General features: G+C 43.9%; 10 non-coding genes and 33 pseudogenes across 10 annotated transcripts; all 43 read right to left on the reverse strand.

Annotated features, from left to right (window-relative positions):
• Nucleotides 1–2,876: 2,876 nt before the first annotated feature.
• Nucleotides 2,877–2,991, reverse strand: LOC136738576 (U5 spliceosomal RNA). The gene has a single exon (XR_010812656.1). It is a non-coding gene; the product is annotated as a U5 spliceosomal RNA (small nuclear RNA).
• Nucleotides 2,992–8,693: 5,702 nt separating this feature from the next.
• On the reverse strand, nt 8,694–8,812 carry LOC136738374 (uncharacterized; annotated as a pseudogene).
• A 220-nt stretch (nt 8,813–9,032) lies between these two features.
• On the reverse strand, nt 9,033–9,151 carry LOC136738451 (uncharacterized; annotated as a pseudogene).
• Nucleotides 9,152–9,697: 546 nt separating this feature from the next.
• On the reverse strand, nt 9,698–9,816 carry LOC136738390 (uncharacterized; annotated as a pseudogene).
• Nucleotides 9,817–10,035: 219 nt separating this feature from the next.
• On the reverse strand, nt 10,036–10,154 carry LOC136738442 (uncharacterized; annotated as a pseudogene).
• Nucleotides 10,155–10,704: 550 nt separating this feature from the next.
• Nucleotides 10,705–10,823, reverse strand: LOC136738562 (uncharacterized; annotated as a pseudogene).
• Nucleotides 10,824–11,039: 216 nt separating this feature from the next.
• Nucleotides 11,040–11,158, reverse strand: LOC136738520 (uncharacterized; annotated as a pseudogene).
• Nucleotides 11,159–11,373: 215 nt separating this feature from the next.
• On the reverse strand, nt 11,374–11,492 carry LOC136738589 (5S ribosomal RNA). Its single transcript, XR_010812668.1, has one exon. It is a non-coding gene; the product is annotated as a 5S ribosomal RNA (ribosomal RNA).
• Nucleotides 11,493–11,715: 223 nt separating this feature from the next.
• LOC136738341 (uncharacterized) lies at nt 11,716–11,834 on the reverse strand (annotated as a pseudogene).
• A 220-nt stretch (nt 11,835–12,054) lies between these two features.
• On the reverse strand, nt 12,055–12,173 carry LOC136738573 (5S ribosomal RNA). Its single transcript, XR_010812653.1, has one exon. It is a non-coding gene; the product is annotated as a 5S ribosomal RNA (ribosomal RNA).
• A 216-nt stretch (nt 12,174–12,389) lies between these two features.
• Nucleotides 12,390–12,508, reverse strand: LOC136738542 (5S ribosomal RNA). The gene has a single exon (XR_010812645.1). It is a non-coding gene; the product is annotated as a 5S ribosomal RNA (ribosomal RNA).
• Nucleotides 12,509–12,732: 224 nt separating this feature from the next.
• Nucleotides 12,733–12,851, reverse strand: LOC136738405 (uncharacterized; annotated as a pseudogene).
• A 551-nt stretch (nt 12,852–13,402) lies between these two features.
• On the reverse strand, nt 13,403–13,521 carry LOC136738310 (5S ribosomal RNA). The gene has a single exon (XR_010812612.1). It is a non-coding gene; the product is annotated as a 5S ribosomal RNA (ribosomal RNA).
• Nucleotides 13,522–13,739: 218 nt separating this feature from the next.
• On the reverse strand, nt 13,740–13,858 carry LOC136738594 (5S ribosomal RNA). Its single transcript, XR_010812673.1, has one exon. It is a non-coding gene; the product is annotated as a 5S ribosomal RNA (ribosomal RNA).
• A 210-nt stretch (nt 13,859–14,068) lies between these two features.
• LOC136738431 (uncharacterized) lies at nt 14,069–14,187 on the reverse strand (annotated as a pseudogene).
• Nucleotides 14,188–14,403: 216 nt separating this feature from the next.
• On the reverse strand, nt 14,404–14,522 carry LOC136738426 (5S ribosomal RNA). The gene has a single exon (XR_010812632.1). It is a non-coding gene; the product is annotated as a 5S ribosomal RNA (ribosomal RNA).
• Nucleotides 14,523–14,737: 215 nt separating this feature from the next.
• On the reverse strand, nt 14,738–14,856 carry LOC136738507 (uncharacterized; annotated as a pseudogene).
• Nucleotides 14,857–15,073: 217 nt separating this feature from the next.
• Nucleotides 15,074–15,192, reverse strand: LOC136738509 (uncharacterized; annotated as a pseudogene).
• A 218-nt stretch (nt 15,193–15,410) lies between these two features.
• LOC136738314 (5S ribosomal RNA) lies at nt 15,411–15,529 on the reverse strand. Its single transcript, XR_010812616.1, has one exon. It is a non-coding gene; the product is annotated as a 5S ribosomal RNA (ribosomal RNA).
• A 218-nt stretch (nt 15,530–15,747) lies between these two features.
• Nucleotides 15,748–15,866, reverse strand: LOC136738355 (uncharacterized; annotated as a pseudogene).
• Nucleotides 15,867–16,077: 211 nt separating this feature from the next.
• Nucleotides 16,078–16,196, reverse strand: LOC136738362 (uncharacterized; annotated as a pseudogene).
• Nucleotides 16,197–16,405: 209 nt separating this feature from the next.
• LOC136738414 (uncharacterized) lies at nt 16,406–16,524 on the reverse strand (annotated as a pseudogene).
• Nucleotides 16,525–16,742: 218 nt separating this feature from the next.
• LOC136738533 (uncharacterized) lies at nt 16,743–16,861 on the reverse strand (annotated as a pseudogene).
• Nucleotides 16,862–17,079: 218 nt separating this feature from the next.
• On the reverse strand, nt 17,080–17,198 carry LOC136738427 (uncharacterized; annotated as a pseudogene).
• Nucleotides 17,199–17,417: 219 nt separating this feature from the next.
• LOC136738412 (uncharacterized) lies at nt 17,418–17,536 on the reverse strand (annotated as a pseudogene).
• A 226-nt stretch (nt 17,537–17,762) lies between these two features.
• LOC136738522 (uncharacterized) lies at nt 17,763–17,881 on the reverse strand (annotated as a pseudogene).
• Nucleotides 17,882–18,096: 215 nt separating this feature from the next.
• Nucleotides 18,097–18,215, reverse strand: LOC136738526 (uncharacterized; annotated as a pseudogene).
• Nucleotides 18,216–18,424: 209 nt separating this feature from the next.
• On the reverse strand, nt 18,425–18,543 carry LOC136738321 (uncharacterized; annotated as a pseudogene).
• Nucleotides 18,544–18,770: 227 nt separating this feature from the next.
• On the reverse strand, nt 18,771–18,889 carry LOC136738523 (uncharacterized; annotated as a pseudogene).
• Nucleotides 18,890–19,104: 215 nt separating this feature from the next.
• On the reverse strand, nt 19,105–19,223 carry LOC136738527 (uncharacterized; annotated as a pseudogene).
• A 209-nt stretch (nt 19,224–19,432) lies between these two features.
• Nucleotides 19,433–19,551, reverse strand: LOC136738322 (uncharacterized; annotated as a pseudogene).
• A 219-nt stretch (nt 19,552–19,770) lies between these two features.
• On the reverse strand, nt 19,771–19,889 carry LOC136738556 (uncharacterized; annotated as a pseudogene).
• A 210-nt stretch (nt 19,890–20,099) lies between these two features.
• Nucleotides 20,100–20,218, reverse strand: LOC136738350 (uncharacterized; annotated as a pseudogene).
• A 219-nt stretch (nt 20,219–20,437) lies between these two features.
• On the reverse strand, nt 20,438–20,556 carry LOC136738449 (5S ribosomal RNA). Its single transcript, XR_010812635.1, has one exon. It is a non-coding gene; the product is annotated as a 5S ribosomal RNA (ribosomal RNA).
• Nucleotides 20,557–20,766: 210 nt separating this feature from the next.
• Nucleotides 20,767–20,885, reverse strand: LOC136738424 (uncharacterized; annotated as a pseudogene).
• Nucleotides 20,886–21,095: 210 nt separating this feature from the next.
• On the reverse strand, nt 21,096–21,214 carry LOC136738512 (uncharacterized; annotated as a pseudogene).
• A 556-nt stretch (nt 21,215–21,770) lies between these two features.
• Nucleotides 21,771–21,889, reverse strand: LOC136738399 (uncharacterized; annotated as a pseudogene).
• A 211-nt stretch (nt 21,890–22,100) lies between these two features.
• On the reverse strand, nt 22,101–22,219 carry LOC136738580 (5S ribosomal RNA). The gene has a single exon (XR_010812660.1). It is a non-coding gene; the product is annotated as a 5S ribosomal RNA (ribosomal RNA).
• Nucleotides 22,220–22,429: 210 nt separating this feature from the next.
• On the reverse strand, nt 22,430–22,548 carry LOC136738330 (uncharacterized; annotated as a pseudogene).
• Nucleotides 22,549–22,767: 219 nt separating this feature from the next.
• Nucleotides 22,768–22,886, reverse strand: LOC136738557 (uncharacterized; annotated as a pseudogene).
• Nucleotides 22,887–23,096: 210 nt separating this feature from the next.
• LOC136738351 (uncharacterized) lies at nt 23,097–23,215 on the reverse strand (annotated as a pseudogene).
• A 219-nt stretch (nt 23,216–23,434) lies between these two features.
• Nucleotides 23,435–23,553, reverse strand: LOC136738425 (uncharacterized; annotated as a pseudogene).
• Nucleotides 23,554–23,763: 210 nt separating this feature from the next.
• LOC136738469 (uncharacterized) lies at nt 23,764–23,882 on the reverse strand (annotated as a pseudogene).
• Nucleotides 23,883–23,896: the final 14 nt, after the last annotated feature.

Below are 23,896 nucleotides of genomic sequence, written 5' to 3' on the forward strand. Positions count from 1 at the left end.
TATACTGTGATTGTATATATCAAATAGCATGTAAAGACTTTAATGTTTTTTTTTTTTAAATAAACATTGTTACCAGTCATAATGATCTGCGCTTCATGGACAGGCCATCCACCTTTTGGAGGTTTGTTCGTGTCTCTCCACTCTGCTCTGAAGTTTCGAGTCATCTCTTCGTCATCATCAGCAATGCTGAATAAATCAAAATTGCGAAAGCAAGCAGTGGGAATCACGCTGTAAGAGTCTTTGTCGACCCCGCTTTCCCACTTCACCAACGCGTGCATCACCGCCATACTACCTTCACCTTCTCGTCCGTTTTTTCTGCGCGTTTTTCCCCCGACAAGTCACGGCACAAAAAACAGTCCCGCTCTGCATTCTGGTACTTGGCGTTCTTAATAACACCAACAGGGTGTAATCGCATAGACCACTCGAGTATAAAGTACTACATATCCCATCTGTTACAGTTTTTTTTCTTCTTCTGAAACTGCAAGCGCACTACATAAAGTTTGGCAAATGAAGAAATTTGGATGATGAGTTTACAATCTTATAAACAGTATTTAAGTAAACCTAGATATGCAATTCCAAAAAGAACAGCATCGAGATGGAGAAACAGGATACAAAAATAATAATACAATGTTTATACTTTTTGTATTTTAATTACAGTATGTAATTATTGCCTTTTGATTTACATTTACAGAAAAAGAACGGCGGCAAACGTGGACTACCCAACAAGAAGCCACAAAGTTACTAAAATATCAGATTCTCAGGTAAGCTTCATGCAGCCATACATGTATAATTATAAAATCAATCCAAAAAATAGACCTTGTTTACCCTACAACTGATTTGAGTGTTAATTCTATTTAAGATATAAAAAAATATTTTATTTTCTGAACTAATAATCTGTGAACATTCTATTATCTCTATAATTTTAATTAATACATTTATTTTATTATTGGTGGAACATTATATTTTTCAGCTCAGATGATTTCATGTACCATCAATTTTTCTGTTAATAAATGTGCAAAAACAAATCAGATGGATAGGCCCCTACATATGAACATTAAGTTAAAGGCCTAGAGTGAGTGTTCTTCACTTCCAGTCATCGCGGGCCACAATCCAGCTCTTTGTAACTCATCAACAACCAAAGACCTGGGAAAAGGGTTAAATGGCTTCAGTTAAGCCAATTAGGTAATTAAGAGCTCAACTGGAAAAAAAACAGCAGGCATAGGGGTACTTTAGGACCACAGTCACTGATATAACCTACAATGTTGTTGTAATGAAAATCAGCAGACAGTGGGCCTCCTCCAGGACTAAGGTTGAGAAGCACTGGTCTTGAAGACCACAATAACAATCGACCTCAAGGGCTAGGGATATTCGAGGTGATGCTAAACCAGTCCTGAATGTTTAAATATAATGTTATTTTCTTGTAGTGTGCCGTTGCTGTTAATGCAACCAGTTATATTGAGCCATCAAATACAGAAGCTGACGAAAGACATCAACATGTGAATTTAGTTGTAAATTTAAAGTGTGTGTGAAAAGTATTTTGTATATGGAGATTAACCCATAGTTTCACAGATAAATTGTGGACCAGTGATATTCAGGATCTTCAAAACAAGTCCTGAATGCTCAAACTTAACACTTCTTTTTTTAGAGTGTCGTTGCTGTCAATCCAGCCAGTGATGTGGAGCCATCAGATACAGAAGCTGATGAAAAACAACATGTAAATTTCCTAAATTAATATGGTGCATCAAAATACTTATTTAGCACTTTCAACTGTTTCTTTGTGATTCCTAAAATTACTTTACAGGCTGGGGCTGGGGGAAGACACTGCGCCCGCCTGGAGAAGCCTGTACAAGCCCCCCTCAATAAGAGAGCTGGCAATCTGCAGTGGAGGGTGTTACACACCATTATTGCTGTCAATTCTTTTATTACTGTTCTTAACCCTGCTGTGTCCGACGCCTGCCCATTCTGTGCTCAGAGAGAGACCGTGTTTCACTGTTTCAGCACTTGCTCTCGGTTGTCACCCATTTTTAGTCTTTTAACTCGTCTTTTTACTGATCTTAACCTGATTTTTAACACAAAGGTTTTTATTTTAGGGGCGCGATACACCAGAAAGACCAAACATGTGGACCAGCTGGTAAACTTCTTGCTGGGCCAGGCTAAAATGGCCGTCTATAAGACTAGGAAGAACAGAGTGTGTGGGGAGGGCAGTGAGGATGCAGTGAGAGTGTTTGCCATGCTGGTCAAGTGCAGAGTCAGACTAGAGTTTAACTATTACAGGCTGATGAATGATTTGGAGAGTTTTGAACAGGTCTGGTGTATTAACGATGCCCTTTGTGAATTGTATGACGGGGAGTTGGTTTTTATTATGTAATTCATTTATAGGGTTTAGTATTTGATGGTTGTTTTGTTGTGTGTATTGGGTTGCTTTCTTTAAAAGTGTACAGATCAGTGGCGGAGTTAATGCTTGTTGGGGGGAGACAAACAAAGGGGAACACTATTTTTTATTTATTTATTTATTTTCTTTTGTATGAATTATTGCGTGTTGCAAACAGGCAATGAAGTCTGATAAAAGTCAAAAAGTCTCTCTCTCTCTCACACACACACACACAGCCAGCAAGACACACAGAGCCAGCCAGCTCAGCGATGACATCACAAACATCTCTCTCAGGTGACTCCTATGACATCACAGAGCACGTACATTCCGTTGCTTGCCGTCTGTCAACCACTCAGTCACTGCCAGCCAGACTGGCTGGCTGACTGGATGGTGGGGCTGCTTGCTGCTGCTGCGTACCTTAGCAAGCTTATTTGCTTGACCGGCCTTCCTCCTCCGCCCACATGCCCACCTATGTCCGATCTGCTGTTCACCTGGATCACAGCTCCGCCCCAACAAGGCAGAGCCTCCCAAGAATGGTACAAACTCACCCACGATCCCCTCCACGGAAAGCTATAGCAAAAGGCAAAAGCATTATACGTAATGAAGAGGAACCCGAGTCCAAGACGCATCCGACCAGCCATACATATTTGTGTGTATTAAAGATCACATTTTATTACATTTAGATTTTCTGTACTTTATTACATCTTTTTGTGATTTTTAAATGTATTGTTTCTTTTCCTTATATATGTATGTATGTATGTATGTATGTGTGTGTGTGTCTGTGTGAAAGTGTATGTGTTTGTGTGTCTCTGTGTGAAAGTGAGTGTGTGTGTGTCTGTCTCTGTGTTTGTGTGTCTGTCTCTGTGTGAAAGTGAGTGTGTGTGCGTGTGTCTGTCTGTGAAAGTGTGTGTGTGTGTGTGGGTGTGACAGTGTGTATGAGTGTCTGTCTGTCATGTAACTCGCACATCTGTGAGGGCACCATTTTTGCAGAAAGAGATGTACACATTTTGGAGCAACATATGCTGCCATCCAGACATCGTCTTTTCCAGGGACATCCCTGCATTTTTCAGCAGGATAACGCCAAACCACATTCTGCCCAGATTACAAGCGCATGGTTGCGTAGGCAGAGAGTGCGGGTGCTAGCATGGCCTGCCTGCAGTCCTGATCTGTCTCCGAATTGAGAATGTGTGGCGCACTATGAAGTGCAAATTAAGACAACGAAGGCCCTGTGCAGTTGCGCAGCTGAGGAAATGCATAATGGATGAATGGGGGGAAATCCCACTTGCTAAACTTAACCAAGTGGTGTCTTCAGTGCCCAAGTGCTTAATAAGTGTTATTAAAAGAAAAGGTGATGTTACATAGTGGTAAACAGTCGACTGTCCCAACTTTCTTGGTTTCTTTTCACTGCTAATGAGATGCTGTAGAGTGAGTTAGTTATATTGCTTTCAGGAGCTCTAATCGTATTGATGAGTTCATGCAGCATTTGTAATTGAATTTCAAAAAGAAATCCTTGCTGTCTGGCCTGTGTGTATGAGATGTACTCTGTCAATCTTTGGCTAACAACTGAAACATTGGTAGAACAGAAATGGCAACATAAAAAAGAAAAGTACATTTTAAAAGAGCACATTAAATAGGATGAATATACAGTTTTTTACAATCACTTTGTCACTAATTTCAGAACCTTGATGTCATTTTTCAAAACTCTAGACACAAAACTCAAAACGGTCATCACTTGTAACACAGGCTGTCCAATGTTCAAAACATTGCATTGTGCATTCATATCTTTAAAGAAACCTTGCACTTGCAGACTTGTTGGTTCAAATAATTCATTTATCATGAAATACCATAGTAACATTTATTTAGATCACCCACACAGAAGATACCGATAGTTTCACTGTGTAGTTGTTCGTACAATCATTAAATATTGTAGTACAAAATATGTGATACATGTTTCATTATGGTACTACACATAAATACATCACTGTAAAAGGACTAGTAGAGAGAATACTACAGACACAGTGGAATCATTGAACAAAATCTGAAATGTATTGATGCAATACAATCAAATCACACCATAGGTTTCTTTGAAGCCATGCAACAATAATTAGCTACAAAAAAGAACAAAACTACAGTAAAATGTCAACTGCAGTGTTCCTCACCTGGCTTAGTGTAAAACAAAGGATTGATTACGGTACTTCTGAATTTCCATCAGCCCTGTGTTCAGGTTCAGGTTCTCACAACCATTTTTCACAAGAGGCATCTTGAAACTGAACATACCTGAACATACTCAGTCATCAGCTGCTTCACTCTGTCTGCATTTCTTTCAAAAGGCACACTATACTCTGTGCTACACATTGGTATGCAGTATACAGTCATTTGACAATTGAGAGTAGCCTAATGTTTAGTGCATGCTGAAGACTTGCCGCTTCTCAGTATGGACATTTCTGATGATTGAGGCCACAGTTGATCCTGAGTTGATTCTGAGGTTTGATTGAATCATTGTAGCTGCCTCAGTCATGGTCATGCCATGATTTACAACATGCTCTACAACTATTTCTCGGATTTCACTGGACACTATTTGCTGTTGCTGCCGCTGTCTGGTCCGTGGCCTTGTCCTCTACCACGTTCCCCCAACACCTCTCAAATGAGGCCCATGGCTGCCTCTCTGGTGAGGCCTAAGCCCTCCTCTATGACGAGGCCCACGACCACCTCTCAGAAGGGGTGCATGTCCCCTTCCATTCCTTTGACCACCACGTCTTCCTCCTCCCACTGCTTGACCTCTATTGTGACCTGGATGACTTGCCGGCTCCATGTTATCACTGTGTTGCTGGGGTGGATAGCACTCATTTCACTCGATACTCGTACCACAATGTGAAATCAATCATCAATAACCAGTTGGCAGTATTGGAAAAGCAATTACAAGGGCCTGCATACATACAGTAATGTCAAATCTGATGTGGAAGAACAATCATCTTCAACCAGGTTGGAGCGTTAGTTGCAATGCCTTTAATACACGCAGCGTGGAGAGGAACAGTGACTCAAGTAGATCCCAAAGTCGCTCTGCCTTCATTTTAACAGTCAGAGCTTTTATACACAAAAATCAAAGAGCTGGTTATAATCAGAAAGTCATTACTATGTTATCTTAAAAGTTAGCTAAGCAGAATTTATATCATTATAGGACAGAGTTCATAGATCAACACATGGATTAGGGAGCAGGCACTTCAATCATACTGTTTGACATTGTCTCCAAGATTCTCATCGTAAATAACAAACAGAAATCAAACTACCTTCTGGCCTGACCTTCTAGCTTGACCTTATCTTTCTTAAGTATACAAGAGAGAAAAACAGGTATTAGAGAAAACATTTCTAACTTTCCTTCCACACTGCAAACATGGTGTGGAAAAGTGCTACATGATGATGAATGATGATGAAATATTACATCCATAGATAATGTAGTCCAACTGGTTCATGCTCCTCGGTTATTGATGTCAATGGATCTCATTATCCTGAAACTTTCATGATCGAAACATGGAATACTGTTTGTCAGTTTCCATAAAACTATGCATTAAGAGTAATGCAACAGTCACTTATCATTTTGAGCAGCTGTATCAATTGATAGTTAGATCTTTGTAATGAAATGAATAGACAGTGATCTCAGATGTAATGTGTGAATTGCATTTTGAAATGGTAATACTTTGATGTTAAGTTGTGTCATTTTAGTTCAATGAACAAATGATCTGAGGTTGATGTGTATTGTATCCAAGCAATTGTAAAAAAGTGTTAGAGTTTTGAAAAATGTGCATTTTGATCATCGGGTGTGAGTTTAGTGTCTAGAGTTTTGAAAAATGACATCAAGGTTCTGAAATGAGTGCCAAAGTGATTGTAAAAAAGTGTAATATCAGGGGACAGTGGCTATTAGTGATCTGGCCTTCCGTGGCCTCTGTATTAATGTAACAGGTCACATTGTATGTGTACACTGATACTTGATAGTATAATATAGTACAAGTAAAAAACATACATAGGTATCATAGAAGTATTTTGCAGAAATGATTATGGATAGTTATCAAAATGGAGAGGAAATGCTAAATCCAGTCTCCCCAGGCTGAGCTTCTATTGCTGCACCTGCTGGCCCCACTATATGGATAGAGCCACACCAAGTACAAGAGTCTCCCCATTGCTATTTATATCTCCCTATCCAGTCTTCTTCGAAGGTGAGTCTCTCGTTAGTATTATTAGTCAGACATTAAATAACTACGCAGGTTAGTATTTATGTCAGGTAACTTCTCGTTATATATATATCAGTCTCATTTACGTTTAGGTGCCGAGAAAGATCCTATTTGTTACCACAATTTCCCTTAACTGATTATTATTCAATGATTAAGGATAGGCAGGGCCACCAATAATCTAATGTCTATTAACTTGTGTCAATTTCAGACTAAACAGTTAAACAGGAATGAGAAGATATTTCTCGGCGTTGACAGATTTTATTTCTAAAATTATCAACAAAACAGTTTAATGCAACTCACATTTATATTTAAGAAAACTAAATGATATTACACATTCTAGAGTTATGAATCACAGATTAACATTTCTAATTGATTTCTCAAATGTCATGAATCACAAACTCCAAACTGTTAAAGTTATGTGAACTTCGTCGCAGAGAGGCCTCTCTGGCTTCGGGCTCAGATAACAGCACACGGCACGAGGTCCGTGTGGTTTGGAACAAAGGCAGTCCGGTTCGGCTTTGTCCAAGAACTTCCACTCAGTCGATGCACCTGGAAGTTGGGGTTTCGCGAATGTAGAGTCTTTTCCAAACAGATTTTCCATTGGTTTGAAGGCTCCAAGGTTGTGCACAAAATCTTCTTTGTAAGCAGGGTTCCACCGTAGTTACTTGAAGACAAAGTCTTTGAGGAAAGCAGGGCCCTGTTTGTTCCAAGGGTCAAGTTTCTTAAAACTCAAATAGCTATTTACGTGACTGACACTTTCGTATTCAGTCGACTTAGTCAATTGTCCAGCTGTAAAACTCCACTGATCAGGTGGGTCTGTGAAGTTATTTATTTAATAAAGTCCTTTAAAATAATTCTTCGCTCAATCTCCTTCTCCCAGTTTAACTCTTCTGTTGCCGGCAAAGACTTGGTTGGTTTCTGATTCCGGTTCTGGCAACAGAGCTACAGGTTGAGCTGTGGCAGCGAGTTTCTGGTTCAGGTGAGAGAGAGAGAGAGACAAAGACTGTCCGCTGTTCCTTATAGTCTGTCAGATCAGTAGGTGATTGGTCCCTGAGTTCTTGAGATTGGATTTCGGTTTCAGCCCCCAGTGTCCTATTGGAGGGAGGCTTTATTTATGACTGATGTCAATCCATGCCATCTTTTGGAAATGCCGGTTGGCCCGGGTTCGTAGCTCTATGTCGGGATTTCGGCTCTCATCCACTTCAAAGAGTTTTTATCACCTACAGGCCCCTTTCTCCAGACATCTCATAGCAGAATTCCAAACTATTTGGCCTCTTCTCGGTGCCATCCTCCCCAAAACTGTCACTTTGATGCAAACCAGTTCCAAGCTGATGAGCTAAGGAAATCTGATAACTTTGGGGGGGGAGAGGTCTTCTTTAGATCAGTGTTTCAGCTCAGAGCCCAAATGCTCTTATCCAAATACACCCAACATAACGCAACATATGTATGTATGTATGTATATATGTGTAGAAGGAAAATTAGAAATTATTTTCTTACACCTGTTTTTCTCTCTTGTATACTTAAGAAAGATACGGTCAAGCTAGAAGGTCAGCCCAGAAGATAGTTTGATTTCTGTTTGTTATTTACGATGAGAACCTTGGAGACATTGTCAAACGGTATGACCCACGTGCCTGTTCCCTAAAACCATGTGTTGACCTATGAACTCTGTTCTATAATGATATATGTTCTGCTTAGTTAGCCTTTAAGATAACATAGTAATGACTTTCTAGTATGTATGGATGTATGTATGTATGTATATATATATATATATATATATGTATGTATGTATGTCCAATTGCTTTGACAATACAAATGAATTGAATTGAGAGGAAGAGAGAGAGAGAGAGAGAGAGAGAAAGAGAGAGAGAGAGACAGACAGACAGACAGACAGCTCAGCGATGACATCACGAGCCTCTCTCAGCTGACTGCTATGACATCACAGAGCACGTACATTCCGTTGCTTGTCGTCTGTCAACCACTCAGTCACTGCTAGCCAGACTGTCCCTAAGACAAAGTGTACAATACTTCAATTATATCTCCTCCAGACAGATAAAGAGTATTAAGAGCTACGATGAAGTTACCCAGGAGACGTAAAAAGCTTGCATCACCTGGTATTTCCTGGAGGTCACCCATCCAAGTACTAACCAGGCCCTGGCCCGTTTAGTTTCCAAGGTCTGACGAGATCGGGCACGTTCAGGACGGTGTGGCCGCAAGCCGAGATGCCTGGCTGCATGATGTCTCTTAAAGGCTGGCAGGTATTGACGGAATTTCCAGCAAAAAATAAAAAATAAAAAAATAAAAAAATGGAGGGAAAAATAACAGTGCAGGAAAGGGTGTTGAAAGTAGCCGGGAACGTGTACAATTCTTCAATTATATCTCCTCCAGACAGAAAGAGAGTATTAAGAGCTACGATGAAGTTACCCAGGAGACGAAAATGCTTGCAGCACCTGGTATTTCCAGGAGGTCACCCATCCAAGTACTGACGAGGCCCTGCACCGTTTAGCTTCCGAGATCTGATGAGATCGACCGCGTTCAGGACGGTGTGGCCGCAAGCCGAGATGTCTGGCTGCATGATGTCTCTTAAAGGCTGACGGGTATTGACGGAACTTCCAGCAAAAAAAAAAATTAAAAATGGAGGGAAAAATACCAGTGCAGCAAAGGGTGTTGAAAGTAGCCGGGTACGTGTACAATTCTTCAATTATATCACCTCCAGACAGAAAGAGAGTATTAAGAGCTACGATGAAGTTCCCCAGGAGACGTAAAAAGCTGGCAGCACCTGGTATTTCCAGGAGGTCACCCATCCAAGTACTAACCAGGCCCTGGCCCATTTAGTTTCCCATTTCTGACGAGATCGGGCGCGTTCAGGACTCTGTGTCCGCAAGCCGAGAGGCCTGGCTGCATGATGTCTCTTAAAGGTTGGCGGGTATTGACGGAACTTCCAGCAAAAAAAAAAAAGAAAAAAGAAAAATGGTGGGAAACATATCAGTGCAGCAAAGTGTGTTGAAAGTAGCCGGGTACGTGTACAATTCTTCAATTATATCTACTCCAGACTGAAAGAGAGTATTAAGAGCTACGATGAAGTTACCCAGGGGACGTAAAAAGCTTGCAGCACCTGGTATTTCCAGGAGGTCACCCATCCAAGTACTGACCAGGCCCTGCCCCGTTCAGCTTCCGAGATCTGACGAGATCGGGTGCGTTCAGGAATGTGTGTCCGCAAGCCGAGATGCCTGGTTGCATGATGTCTCTTAAAGGCTGGCAGATATTGACGGAACTTCCAGAAAAAAAAAAAAAAAAAAAATAGAAAAATGAAGGGAAAAATATCAGTTCAGGAAAGGGTGTTGAAAGTAGCTGGGTAAATGTACAATACTTCAATTATATCTCCTCCAGACTGAAAGAGAGTATTAAGAGCTACGATAAAGTTACCCAGCAGACGTAAAAAGCTGGCAGCACCTGGTATTTCCAGGAGGTCACCCATCCAAGTACTGACCAGGCCTTGCCCCGTTTAGCTTCCAAGATCTGTTGAGATCGGGCGCGTTCAAGACGGTGTGGCCGCAAACCAAGAGGCCTGGTTGCATGATGTATCTTAAAGGCTGGCGGGTATTGACGGAACTTCCAGCAGAAAAAAAAATTAAAAATGGAGGGAAAAATACCAGTGCAGCAAAGGGTGTTGAAAGTAGCCGGGTACGTGTACAATTCTTCAATTATATCTCCTCCAGACAGAAAGAGAGTATTAAGAGCTACGATGAAGTTCCCCAGGAGACGTAAAAAGTTGGCAGCACCTGGTATTTCCAGGAGGTCACCCATCCAAGTACTAACCAGGCCCTGGCCCATTTAGTTTCCCATTTCTGACGAGATCGGGCGCGTTCAGGACTTTGTGTCCGCAAGCCGAGAGGCCTGGCTGCATGATGTCTCTTAAAGGTTGGCGGGTATTGACGGAACTTCCAGCAAAAAAAAAAAAAAAAATATATAGAAAAATGGAGGGAAAAATATCAGTGCAGGAAAGGGTGTTGAAAGTAGCCGGGTACGTGTACAATTCTACAATTATATCTCCTCCAGACAGAAAGAGAGTATTAAGAGCTACGATGAAGTTACCCAGGAGACGTAAAAAGCTTGCAGCACCTGGTATTTCTAGGAGTTCTCACATTCAAGTACTGACCAGGCCCTGCCCCGTTTAGCTTCCGAGATCTGATGAGTTCGGGCGCGTTCAGGACAATGTGTCATCATGCCAAGAGGCCTGGCTGCATGATGTCTCTTAAAGGCAGGAGGGTATTGACGGATCTTCCAGCAAAATAAAGAAGAAAAAAGAGAAATGGAAGGAAAAATATCAGTGCAGCAAAGGGTGTTAAAAGTAGCCGGGTACGTGTACAATTCTTCAATTATATCTCCTCCAGACAGTAAGAGAGTATTAAGAGCTATGATGAAGTTACCCAGGAGACGTAAGAAGCTTGCAGCACCTGGTATTTCCAGGAGGTCTCCCATCCAAGTACAGAATAGACACTGCCCCGTTTAGCTTCCGAGATCTGATGAGATTGGGCGCGTTCAGGACGGTGTGGCCGCAAACCAAGAGGCCTGGCTGCATGATGTCTCTTAAAGGCTGGCGGGTATTGACGGAACTGCCAGCAAAAAAAAAAGAAATAAGAAAAATGGAGTGAAAAATTTCAGTGCAGCAAAGGGAGTTGAAAGTAGCCGGGTACGTGTACAATTCTTCAATTATATCTCCTCCAGACAGAAAGAGAGTATTAAGAGCTATGATGAAGTTACCCAGGAGATGTAAGAAGCTTGCAGCACCTGGTATTTCCAGGAGGTCTCCCATCCAAGTACTGATCAGGCCCTGCCCCGTTTAGCTTCCGAGATCTGACGAGATCGGGTGCATTCAGGACGGTGTGGACACAAGCCAAGACGCCTGGCTGCATGATGTCTCTTAAAGGTTGGCGGGTATTGACGGAACTTCCAGCAGAAAAATAAAATAAAAATAAAAATAAAAAGATGGATGGAAAAATATCAGTGCAGCAAAGGGTGTTGACAGTAGCTGGGTACGTGTACAATACTTCAATTATATCTCCTCCAGACAGAAAGAGAGTATTAAGAGCTACGATAAAGTTACCCAGGAGACGTAAAAGCTTGCAGCACCAGGTATTTCCAGGAGGTCTCACATTCAAGTACTGACCAGGTCCTGCCCCGTTTAGCTTCCGAGATCTGACGAGATCGGGCGCGTTCAGGACGGTGTGGCCGCAAGCCGAGATTCCTGGCTGCATGATGTCTCTTAAAGGCTGGCGGGTATTGACGGAATTTCCAGCAAAAAAAAAAAAAAAAAAAATAGAAAAATGGAGGGAAAAATATCAGTGCAGGAAAGGTTGTTGAAAGTAGCCGGGTATGTGAACAATACTTCAATTATATCTCCTCCAGACTGAAAGAGAGTATTAAGAGCTACGATGAAGTTACCCAAGTGACGAAAAAAGCTTGCAGCACCTGGTATTTCCAGGAGGTCACCCATCCAAGTACTGACCAGGCCCTGCCCCGTTCAGCTTCCGAGATCTGACGAGATCGGGCGCGTTCAGGACGGTGTGGCCGCAAGCCAAGAGGCCTGGCTGCATGAAGTCTCTTAAAGGCTGGAGGGTATTGACGGAACTTCCAGCAAAAAATAAAAGAAAAAAGAAAAATGGAGGGAAATATATCAGTGCAGCAAAGGGTGTTGAAAGTAGCCGGGTACGTGTACAATTCTTCAATTATATCTCCTCCAGACTGTAAGAGAGTATTAAGAGCTACGATGAAGTTACCCAAGTGATGTAAAAAGCTTGCAGCACCTGGTATTTCCAGGAGGTCTCCCATCTAAGTACTTACCAGGCCCTGCCCCGTTTAGCTTCCGAGATCTGACGAGATCGAGCGCATTCAGGACGGTGTGGCCACAAGCCGAGACGCCTGGCTGCATGATGTCTCTTAAAGGTTGACGGGTATTGACGGAACTTCCAGCAGAAAAATAAAATAAAAATAAAAATAAAAAAATGGATGGAAAAATATCAGTGCAGGAAAGGGTGTTGAAAGTAGCCGGGTACGTGTACAATTCTTCAATTATATCTCCTGCAGACAGAAAGAGAGTATTAAGAGCTACGATGAAGTTACCCAGGAGACGTAAAAAGCATGCAGCACCTGGTATTTCTTGGAGGTCAGCCATCCAAGTACTGACCAGGCCCTGCCCCGTTTAGCTTCCGAGATCTTACGAGATCGGGCGCATTCAGGACGGTGTGGCCACAAGCCGAGAGGCCTGGCTGCATGATGTCTTTTAAAGGCTGGACGGTATTGACGGAACTTCCAGCAAAAAAAAAAGAAAAAAGAAAAATGGAGGGAAAAATATCAGTGCAGCAACGGGTGTTGAAAGTAGCCGGGTACGTGTACAATTCTTCAATTATATCTCTTCCAGACAGAAAGAGAGTATTAAGAGCTACGATGAAGTTACTCAGGAGACGTAAGATGCTTGCAGCACCTTTTATTTCCAGCAGGTCTCCCATGCAAGTACTGAACAGGCCCTGCCCCGTTCAGCTTCCGAGATATGATGAGATCAGGCGCGTTCAGGACGGTGTGGCTGAAAGCCAAGAGGCCCTGGTGCATGATGTCTCTTTAGGCTGGTGGGTATTGACGGAACTTCCAGCAAAAAAAAAAAAAAAAAAAAGAAAAAAGGAGGGAAAAATATCAGTGCAGCAAAGGCTGTTGAAAGTAGCCGGGTACATGTACAATTCTTCAATTATATCTCCTCCAGACTGAAAGAGAGTATTAAGAGCTACGATGAAGTTACCCAGGAGACGTAAAAAGCTTGCAGCACCTGGTATTTCCAGGAGATCACCCAACCAAGTACTGACCAGGCCCTGCCCCGTTTAGCTTCCGAGATCTGACGAGATCGGGCGCGTTCAGTATGGTGTGGCCGCAAGCCGAGATGCCTGGCTGCATGATGTCTCTTAAAGGATGGCGGGTATTGACGGAATTTCCAGCAAAAAAAAAAAAAAAAAAATAGAAAAATGGAGGGAAAAATATCAGTGCAGCAAAGGGTGTTGAAAGTAGCCGGGTACGTGTACAATTCTTCAATTATATCTCCTCCAGACAGAAAGAGGCAATTAAGAGCTACGATAAAGTTACCCAGGAGACGTAAAAGCTTGCAGCACCAGGTATTTCCAGGAGGTCTCCCATCCAAGTACTGACCAGGTCCTGCCCCGTTTAGCTTCCGAGATCTTACGAGATCGGGCGCGTTCAGGACGGTGTGGCCACAAGCCGAGAGGCCTGGCTGCATGTTGTCTCTTAAAGGCTGGCGGGTATTGACGGAACTGCCACCAAAAAAAAAAAAGAAAAATAGAGGGAAATATACCAGTGCAGCAAAGGGTGTTGAAAGTAGCCGGGTACGTGTACAATTCTTCAATTATATCTCCTGGAGACAGAAAGAGAGTATTAAGAGCTACGATGAAGTTACCCAGGAGAAGTAAAAAGCTTGCAGCACCTGGTATTTCCAGGAGGTCACACATCCAAGTACTGACCAGGCCCTGCCCCGTTTAGCTTCCGAAATCTGATATGATCGGGCGCGTTCAGGACGGTGTGACTACAAGCCAAGAGGCCTGGCTGCATGATGTCTCTTAAAGGCTGGCGGATATTGACGGAACTTCCAGCAAAAAAATAAAATAAAAAGAAAAATGGAGGGAAAAATATCAGTGCAGCAAAGGGTGTTGAAAGTAGCCTAGTACGTGTACAATTCTTCAATTATATCTCCTGGAGACAGAAAGAGAGTATTAAGAGCTACGATGAAGTTACCCAGGAGACGTAAAAGGCTTGCAGCACCTGGTATTTCTAGGAGGTCTCCCATCCAAGTACTGATCAGGCCCTGCCCCGTTTAGCTTCCGAGATCTGACGAGATCGGGCGCATTCAGGACGGTGTGGCCGCAAGCTGAGAGGCCTGGCTGCATGATGTCTCTTAAAGGTTGGCGGGTATTGACGGAACTTCCAGCAAAAAAAAAAAAAAAAAAGAAAAATGGATGGAAAAATATCAGTGCAGCAAAGGGTGTTGACAGTAGCTGGGTACGTGTACAATACTTCAATTATATCTCCTCCAGACAGATAGAGAGTATTAAGAGCTACGATGAAGTTACCCAGGAGACGTAAAAGCTTGCAGCACCAGGTATTTCCAGGAGGTCTCACATTCATGTACCGACCAGGTCCTGCCCCGTTTAGCTTCCAAGATCTGACGAGATCGGGCGAGTTCAGGATGGTGTGGCCGCAAGCCGAGATGCCTGGCTGTATGTTGTCTCTTAAAGGTTGGCGGGTATTGACGGAATTTCCAGCAAAAAAAAAAAAAAAAAATAGAAAAATGGAGGGAAAAATATCAGTGCAGGAAAGGGTGTTGAAAGTAGCCGGGTACGTGTACAATTCTTCAATTATATCTCCTCCAGACAGAAAGAGAGAATTAAGAGCTACGATAAAGTTACCCAGGAGACGTAAAAGCTTGCAGCACCAGGTATTTCCAGGAGGTCTCACATTCATGTACCGACCAGGTCCTGCCCCGTTTAGCTTCCAAGATCTGACGAGATCGGGCGAGTTCAGGATGGTGTGGCCGCAAGCCGAGATGCCTGGCTGCATGATGTCTCTTAAAGGCTGGCGGGTATTGACGGAATTTCCAGAAAAAAAAAAAAAAAAAAATAGAAAAATGAAGGGAAAAATATCAGTGCATGAAAGGGTGTTGAAAGTAGCCGGGTACGTGTACAATTCTTCAATTATATCTCCTGGAGACAGAAAGAGAGTATTAAGAGCTACGATGAAGTTACCCAGGAGACGTAAACAGCTTGCAGCACCTGGTATTTCTAGGAGGTCTCCTATCCAAGTACTGACCAGGCCCTGCCCCGTTTAGCTTCCGAGATCTGACGAGATCGGGCGCATTCAGGACGGTGTGGCCACAAGCCGAAAGGCCTGGCTGCATGATGTCTCTTAAAGGTTGGCGGGTATTGACGGAACTTCCAGCAAAAAAAAAAAAAAAAAAAAGAAAAATGGATGGAAAAATATCAGTGCAGTAATGGGTTTTGAAAGTAGCCGGGTACGTGTACAATTCTTCAATTATATCTCCTCCGGACAGAAAGAGAGTATTAAGAGCTACGATGAAGTTACCCAGGAGACGTAAAAAGCTTGCAGCACCTGGCATTTCTAGGAGGTCACCCATCCAAGTACTGACCAGGCCCTGCCCCGTTTAAATTCCAAGATCTGATGAGATCGGGGGCGTTCAGGACGGTGTGGCTGCAAGCCAAGAGGCCTGGCTGCATGATGTCTCTTAATGGTTGGCGGGTTTTGACCGAACATCCAGCAAATAAAAAAAAAGAGAAATGGTGGTAAAAATATCAGTGCAGCAAAGGGTGTTGAAAGTAGCCAGGTACGTGTACAATTCTTCAATTATATCTCCTCCAGACTGAAAGAGAGTATTAAGAGCTACGATAAACTTACCCAGCAGACGTAAAAAGCTTGCAGCACCTGGTATTTCCAGGAGGTCTCCCATCCAAGTACTGACCAGGCCCTGCCCCATTCAGTTTCCGAGATCTGACGAGATCGGGCGCGTTCAGGATGGTGTGGCCGCAAGCCGAGATCCTGGCTGCATGATGTCTCTTAAAGGCTGGCGGGTATTGACGGAACTGCCAGCAAAAAAAAAAAAGAGAAATGGAGGGAGAAATACCAGTGCAGCAAAGGGTGTTGAAAGTAGCCGGGTACGTGTATAATACTTGAATTATATCTCCTCCAGACAGAAAGAGAGTATTAAGAGCTACGATGAAGTTACCCAGGTGACGTAAAAAGCTTGCAGCACCTGGTATTTCTAGGAGGTCAGCCATCCAAGTACTGACCAGGCCCTGCCCCGTTTAGCTTCCGAGATCTTACGAGATCGGGCGCATTCAGGACGGTGTTGTCACAAGCCGAGAGGACTGGCTGCATGATGTCTCTTAAAGGTTGGCGGGTATTGACGGAACTTCCAGCAAAAAAAAACAAAAATAAAAGGAAAATGGAGGGAAAAATATCAGTGCAGGAAAGGCTGTTGAAAGTAGCCGGGTACGTGTACAATTCTTCAATAATATCTCCTCCAGACAGATAGAGAGTATTAAGAGCTACGATGAAGTTTCACAGGAGACGTAAAAAGCTTGCAGCACCAGGTATTTCCAGGAGGTCTCCCATCTAAGTACTGACCAGGCCCTGCCCCGTTTAGCTTCAGAGATCTGACGATATCGTGCGCGTTCAGGACAGTGTGGCCGAAAGCCAAGAGGCCCTGGTGCATGATGTCTCTTTAGGCTGGTGGGTATTGACGGAACTTCCAGCAAAAAAAAAAAAAAAAAAAAAGAAAAATGGAGGGAAAAATATCAGTGCAGCAAAGGCTGTTGAAAGTAGCCGGGTACGTGTACAATTCTTCAATAATATCTCCTCCAGACTGAAAGAGAGTATTAAGAGCTACGATGAAGTTACCCAGGAGACGTAAAAAGCTTGCAGCACCTGGTATTTCCAGGAGGTCACCCAAACAAGTACTGACCAGACCCTGCCCCGTTTAGCTTCCGAGATATGATGAGATCAGGCGCGTTCAGGACGGTGTGGCCGCAAGCCAAGAGACCTGGCTGCATGACGTCTCTTAAAGGCTGGCAAGTATTGACGGAATTTCCAGCAAAAAAAAAAAAAAAAAAAATAGAAAAATGGAGGGAAAAATATCAGTGCAGCAAAGGGTGTTGAAAGTAGCCGGGTACGTGTACAATTCTTCAATTATATCTCCTCCAGACAGAAAGAGAGAATTAAGAGCTACGATAAAGTTACCCAGGAGACGTAAAAGCTTGCAGCACCAGGTATTTCCAGGAGGTCTCCCATCCAAGTACTGACCAGGTCCTGCCCCGTTTAGCTTCCGAGATCTTAAGAGATCAGGCGCGTTCAGGACGGTGTGGCTGGAAGCCAAGAGGCCTGGCTGCATGATGTCTCTTAAAGGTTGGCGGGTATTGACGGAACTTCCAGCAAAAAAAAAAAAAAAAAAAAAAAAAAAAAGAAAAATGGATGGAAAAATATCAGTGCAGCAAAGGATGTTGACAGTAGCTGGGTACGTGTACAATACTTCAATTATATCTCCTCCAGACAGATAGAGAGTATTAAGAGCTACGATAAAGTTACCCAGGAGACGTAAAAGCTTGCAGCACCAGGTATTTCCAGGAGGTCTCACATTCATGTACTGACCAGGTCCTGCCCCGTTTAGCTTCCGAAATCTGATATGATCGGGCGCGTTCAGGACGGTGTGACTACAAGCCAAGAGGCCTGGCTGCATGATGTCTCTTAAAGGTTGGCGGGTATTGACGGAACTTCCAGCAAAAAAAAAAAAAAAAAAGAAAAATGGATGGAAAAATATCAGTGCAGCAAAGGGTGTTGACAGTAGCTGGATACGTGTACAATACTTCAATTATATCTCCTCCAGACAGAGAGAGAGTATTAAGGGCTACGATAAAGTTACCCAGGAGACGTAAAAGCTTGCAGCACTAGTTATTTCCAGGAGGTCTCTCATTCATGTAATGACCAGGTCCTGCCCCGTTTAGCTTCCGAGATCTGACGAGATCGGGCGCGTTCAGGATGGTGTGGCCGCAAGCCAAGATGCCTGGCTGCATGATGTCTCTTAAAGGCTGGCGGGTATTGACGGAACTGCCAGCAAAAAAAAAAAGAAAAATAGAGGGAAATATACCAGTGCAGCAAAGGGTGTTGAAAGTAGCCGGGTACGTGTACAATTCTTCAATTATATCTCCTGGAGACAGAAAGAGAGTATTAAGAGCTACGATGAAGTTACCCAGGAGACGTAAAAAGCTTGCAGCACCTGGTATTTCTAGGAGGTCTCCCATCCAAGTACTGAACAGGCCCTGCCCCGTTTTGCTTCCGAGATCTGACGAGATCGGGCGCATTCAGGACGGTGTGGCCACAAGCCAAGAGGCCTGGCTGCATGATGTCTCTTAAAGGTTGGCGGGTATTGACGGAACTTCCAGCAAAAAAAAAAAAAAAAAAAAAAAAAAAAAAGAAAAATGGATGGAAAAATATCAGTGCAGCAAAGGATGTTGACAGTAGCTGGGTACGTGTACAATACTTCAATTATATCTCCTCCAGACAGATAGAGAGTATTAAGAGCTACGATAAAGTTACCCAGGAGACGTAAAAGCTTGCAGCACCAGGTATTTCCAGGAGGTCTCACATTCATGTACTGACCAGGTCCTGCCCCGTTTAGCTTCCGAAATCTGATATGATCGGGCGCGTTCAGGACGGTGTGACTACAAGCCAAGAGGCCTGGCTGCATGATGTCTCTTAAAGGTTGGCGGGTATTGACGGAACTTCCAGCAAAAAAAAAAAAAAAAAAGAAAAATGGATGGAAAAATATCAGTGCAGCAAAGGGTGTTGACAGTAGCTGGATACGTGTACAATACTTCAATTATATCTCCTCCAGACAGAGAGAGAGTATTAAGGGCTACGATAAAGTTACCCAGGAGACGTAAAAGCTTGCAGCACTAGTTATTTCCAGGAGGTCTCTCATTCATGTAATGACCAGGTCCTGCCCCGTTTAGCTTCCGAGATCTGACGAGATCGGGCGCGTTCAGGATGGTGTGGCCGCAAGCCAAGATGCCTGGCTGCATGATGTCTCTTAAAGGCTGGCGGGTATTGACGGAACTGCCAGCAAAAAAAAAAAGAAAAATAGAGGGAAATATACCAGTGCAGCAAAGGGTGTTGAAAGTAGCCGGGTACGTGTACAATTCTTCAATTATATCTCCTGGAGACAGAAAGAGAGTATTAAGAGCTACGATGAAGTTACCCAGGAGACGTAAAAAGCTTGCAGCACCTGGTATTTCTAGGAGGTCTCCCATCCAAGTACTGAACAGGCCCTGCCCCGTTTTGCTTCCGAGATCTGACGAGATCGGGCGCATTCAGGACGGTGTGGCCACAAGCCGAAAGGCCTGGCTGCATGATGTCTCTTAAAGGTTGGCGGGTATTGACGGAACTTCCAGCAAAAAAAAAAAAAAAAAAAATAGAAAAATGGAGGGAAAAATATCAGTGCAGGAAAGGGTGTTGAAAGTAGCCGGGTACGTGTACAATTCTTCAATTATATCTCCTGCAGACTGAAAGAGAGTATTAAGAGCTACGATAAAGTTACCCAGGAGACGTAAAAGCTTGCAGCACCTGGTATTTCCAGGAGGTCTCACATTCAAGTACTGACCAGGTCCTGCCCCGTTTAGCTTCCGAGATCTGACGATATCATGCGCATTCAGGACGGTGTGGCCGAAAGCCGAGAGGCCCGGCTGCATGATGTCTCCTAAAGGCTGGCGGGTATTGACGGAACTGCCAGCAAATAAAAAAAAGAAAAATAGAGGGAAAAATACCAGTGCAGCAAAGGCTGTTGAAAGTAGCCGGGTACGTGTACAATTCCTCAATTATAACACCTCCAGACAGATAGAGAGTATTAAGAGCTACGATGAAGTTACCCAGGAGACGTAAAAAGCTTGCAGCACCAGGTATTTCCTGGAGGTCTCCCATCCAAGTACTGATCAGGCCCTGCCCCGTTTAGCTTCCGAGATCTGACGAGATCAGGCGCGTTCAGGACAATGTGGCCGCAAGCCAAGAGGCCTGGCTGCATGATGTCTCTTAAAGGCTGGCGGGTATTGACGGAACTTCCAGCAAAAAAAAAAAAAAAAAAAAAGAAAAATGGAGGGAAAAATATCAGTGCAGCAAAGGCTGTTGAAAGTAGCCGGGTACGTGTACAATACTTCAATTATATCTCCTCCAGACAGAAAGAGAGTATTAAGAGCTACGATAAACTTACCCAGCAGACGTAAAAAGCTTGCAGCACCTGGTATTTCCAGGAGGTCTCCCATCCAAGTACTGACCAGGCCCTGCCCCGTTTAGCTTCCGAGATCTGACGAGATCGGGCACATTCAGGATGGTGTGGCCACAAGCCAAGATGCCTGGCTGCATGATGTCTCTTAAAGGCTGGCGGGTATCGACGGAACTGCCAGCAAAAAAAAAAAAGAAAAATAGTGGGAAAAATACCAGTGCAGCAAAGGGTGTTGAAAGTAGCCGGGTACGTGTACAATTCTTCAATTATATCTCCTCCAGACAGAAAGAGAGTATTAAGAGCTACGATGAAGTTACCCAGGAGACGTAAAATGCTGGCAGCACCTGGCATTTCCAGGAGGTCACCCATCCAAGTACTGACCAGGCCCTGCCCCGTTTAAATTCCAAGATCTGATGAGATCAGGGGCGTTCAGGACGGTGTGGCTGCAAGCCAAGAGGCCTGGCTGCATGATGTCTATTAATTATTGGCGGGTTTTGACGGAACATCCAGCAAATAAAAAAAAAGAGAAATGGTGGTAAAAATATCAGTGCAGCAAAGGGTGTTGAAAGTAGCCGGGTACGTGTACAATACTTCAATTATATCTCCTCCAGACAGATAGAGAGTATAAAGAGCTACGATAAAGTTACCCAGGAGACGTAAAAGCTTGCAGCACTAGGTATTTCCAGGAGGTCTCACAATCAAGTAATGAGCAGGTCCTGCCCCGTTTAGCTTCCGAGATCTGATGAGATCGGGCGCGTTCAGGATGGTGTGGCCGCAAGCCGAGATGCCTGGCTACATGATGTCTCTTAAAGGCTGGCGGGTATCGACGGAACTGCCAGCAAAAAAAAAAAAGAAAAATAGAGGGAAAAATACCAGTGCAGCAAAGGGTGTTGAAAGTAGCCGGGTACGTGTACAATTCTTCAATTATATATTCTCCAGACAGAAAGAGATTATTAAGAGCTACGATGAAGTTCCCCAGGAGACGTAAAAAGCTGGCAGCACCTGGTATTTCCAGAAGATCTCCCATCCAAGTACTGACCAGGTCCTGCCCCATTTAGTTTCCGAGATCTTCCGAGATCGGGCGCGTTCAGGACTGTGTGTCCGCATACTGAGAGGCCTGGTTGCATGATGTCTCTTAAAGGCTGGCGGGTTTTGACGGAACTTCCAGCAAAAAAAAAAAAAAAAAAAAAAAAAAAAAAGAAAAATGGATGGAAAAATATCAGTGCAGCAAAGGATGTTGACAGTAGCTGGGTACGTGTACAATACTTCAATTATATCTCCTCCAGACAGATAGAGAGTATTAAGAGCTACGATAAAGTTACCCAGGAGACGTAAAAGCTTGCAGCACCAGGTATTTCCAGGAGGTCTCACATTCATGTACTGACCAGGTCCTGCCCCGTTTAGCTTCCGAGATCTGACGAGATCGGGCGCGTTCAGGATGGTGTGGCCGCAAGCCGAGATGCCTGGCTGCATGATGTCTCTTAAAGGCTGGCGGGTATTGACGGAACTGCCAGCAAAAAAAAAAAAAAAAAAATGGATGGAAAAATATCAGTGCAGCAAAGGGTGTTGACAGTAGCTGGGTACGTGTACAATACTTCAATTATATCTCCTCCGGACAGATAGAGAGTATTAAGAGCTACGATGAAGTTACCCAGGAGACGTAAAAAGCTTGCAGCACCTGGTATTTCTAGGAGGTCTCCCATCCAAGTACTGACCAGGCCCTGCCCCGTTTAGCTTCCGAGATCTGACGAGATCGGGCACGTTCAGGATGGTGTGGCCGCAAGCCGAGATGCCTGGCTGCATGATGTCTCTTAAAGGCTGGCGGGTGTTGACGGAACTGCCAGCAAAAAAAAAAAAGAAAAATAGAGGGAAAAATACCAGTGCAGCAAAGGGTGTTGAAAGTAGCCGGGTACGTGTACAATTCTTCAATTATATCTTCTCCAGACAGAAAGAGAGTATTAAGAGCTACGATGAAGTTCCCCAGGAGACGTAAAAAGCTGGCAGCACCTGGTATTTCTAGGAGGTCTCCCATCCAAGTACTGAACAGGCCCTGCCCCGTTTAGCTTCCGAGATCTGACGAGATCGGGCGCATTCAGGACGGTGTGGCCACAAGCCGAAAGGCCTGGCTGCATGATGTCTCTTAAAGGTTGGCGGGTATTGACGGAACTTCCAGCAAAAAAAAAAAAAAAAAAAATAGAAAAATGGAGGGAAAAATATCAGTGCAGGAAAGGGTGTTGAAAGTAGCCGGGTACGTGTACAATTCTTCAATTATATCTCCTGCAGACTGAAAGAGAGTATTAAGAGCTACGATAAAGTTACCCAGGAGACGTAAAAGCTTGCAGCACCTGGTATTTCCAGGAGGTCTCACATTCAAGTACTGACCAGGTCCTGCCCCGTTTAGCTTCCGAGATCTGACGATATCATGCGCATTCAGGACGGTGTGGCCGAAAGCCGAGAGGCCCGGCTGCATGATGTCTCCTAAAGGCTGGCGGGTATTGACGGAACTGCCAGCAAATAAAAAAAAGAAAAATAGAGGGAAAAATACCAGTGCAGCAAAGGCTGTTGAAAGTAGCCGGGTACGTGTACAATTCCTCAATTATAACACCTCCAGACAGATAGAGAGTATTAAGAGCTACGATGAAGTTACCCAGGAGACGTAAAAAGCTTGCAGCACCAGGTATTTCCTGGAGGTCTCCCATCCAAGTACTGATCAGGCCCTGCCCCGTTTAGCTTCCGAGATCTGACGAGATCAGGCGCGTTCAGGACAATGTGGCCGCAAGCCAAGAGGCCTGGCTGCATGATGTCTCTTAAAGGCTGGCGGGTATTGACGGAACTTCCAGCAAAAAAAAAAAAAAAAAAAAAGAAAAATGGAGGGAAAAATATCAGTGCAGCAAAGGCTGTTGAAAGTAGCCGGGTACGTGTACAATTCTTCAATTATATCTCCTCCAGACAGAAAGAGAGTATTAAGAGCTACGATGAAGTTACCCAGGAGACGTAAAATGCTGGCAGCACCTGGCATTTCCAGGAGGTCACCCATCCAAGTACTGACCAGGCCCTGCCCCGTTTAAATTCCAAGATCTGATGAGATCAGGGGCGTTCAGGACGGTGTGGCTGCAAGCCAAGAGGCCTGGCTGCATGATGTCTATTAATGGTTGGCGGGTTTTGACGGAACATCCAGCAAATAAAAAAAAAGAGAAATGGTGGTAAAAATATCAGTGCAGCAAAGGGTGTTGAAAGTAGCCGGGTACGTGTACAATACTTCAATTATATCTCCTCCAGACAGATAGAGAGTATAAAGAGCTACGATAAAGTTACCCAGGAGACATAAAATCTTGCAGCACTAGGTATTTCCAGGAGGTCTCACAATCAAGTACTGACCAGGTCCTGCCCCGTTTAGCTTCCGAGATCTGATGAGATCGGGCGCGTTCAGGATGGTGTGGCCGCAAGCCGAGATGCCTGGCT

This window comes from Amia ocellicauda, unplaced genomic scaffold (genome assembly GCF_036373705.1).
Source record: "Amia ocellicauda isolate fAmiCal2 unplaced genomic scaffold, fAmiCal2.hap1 HAP1_SCAFFOLD_56, whole genome shotgun sequence".
In the NCBI taxonomy this organism is placed as follows: domain Eukaryota; kingdom Metazoa; phylum Chordata; class Actinopteri; order Amiiformes; family Amiidae; genus Amia; species Amia ocellicauda.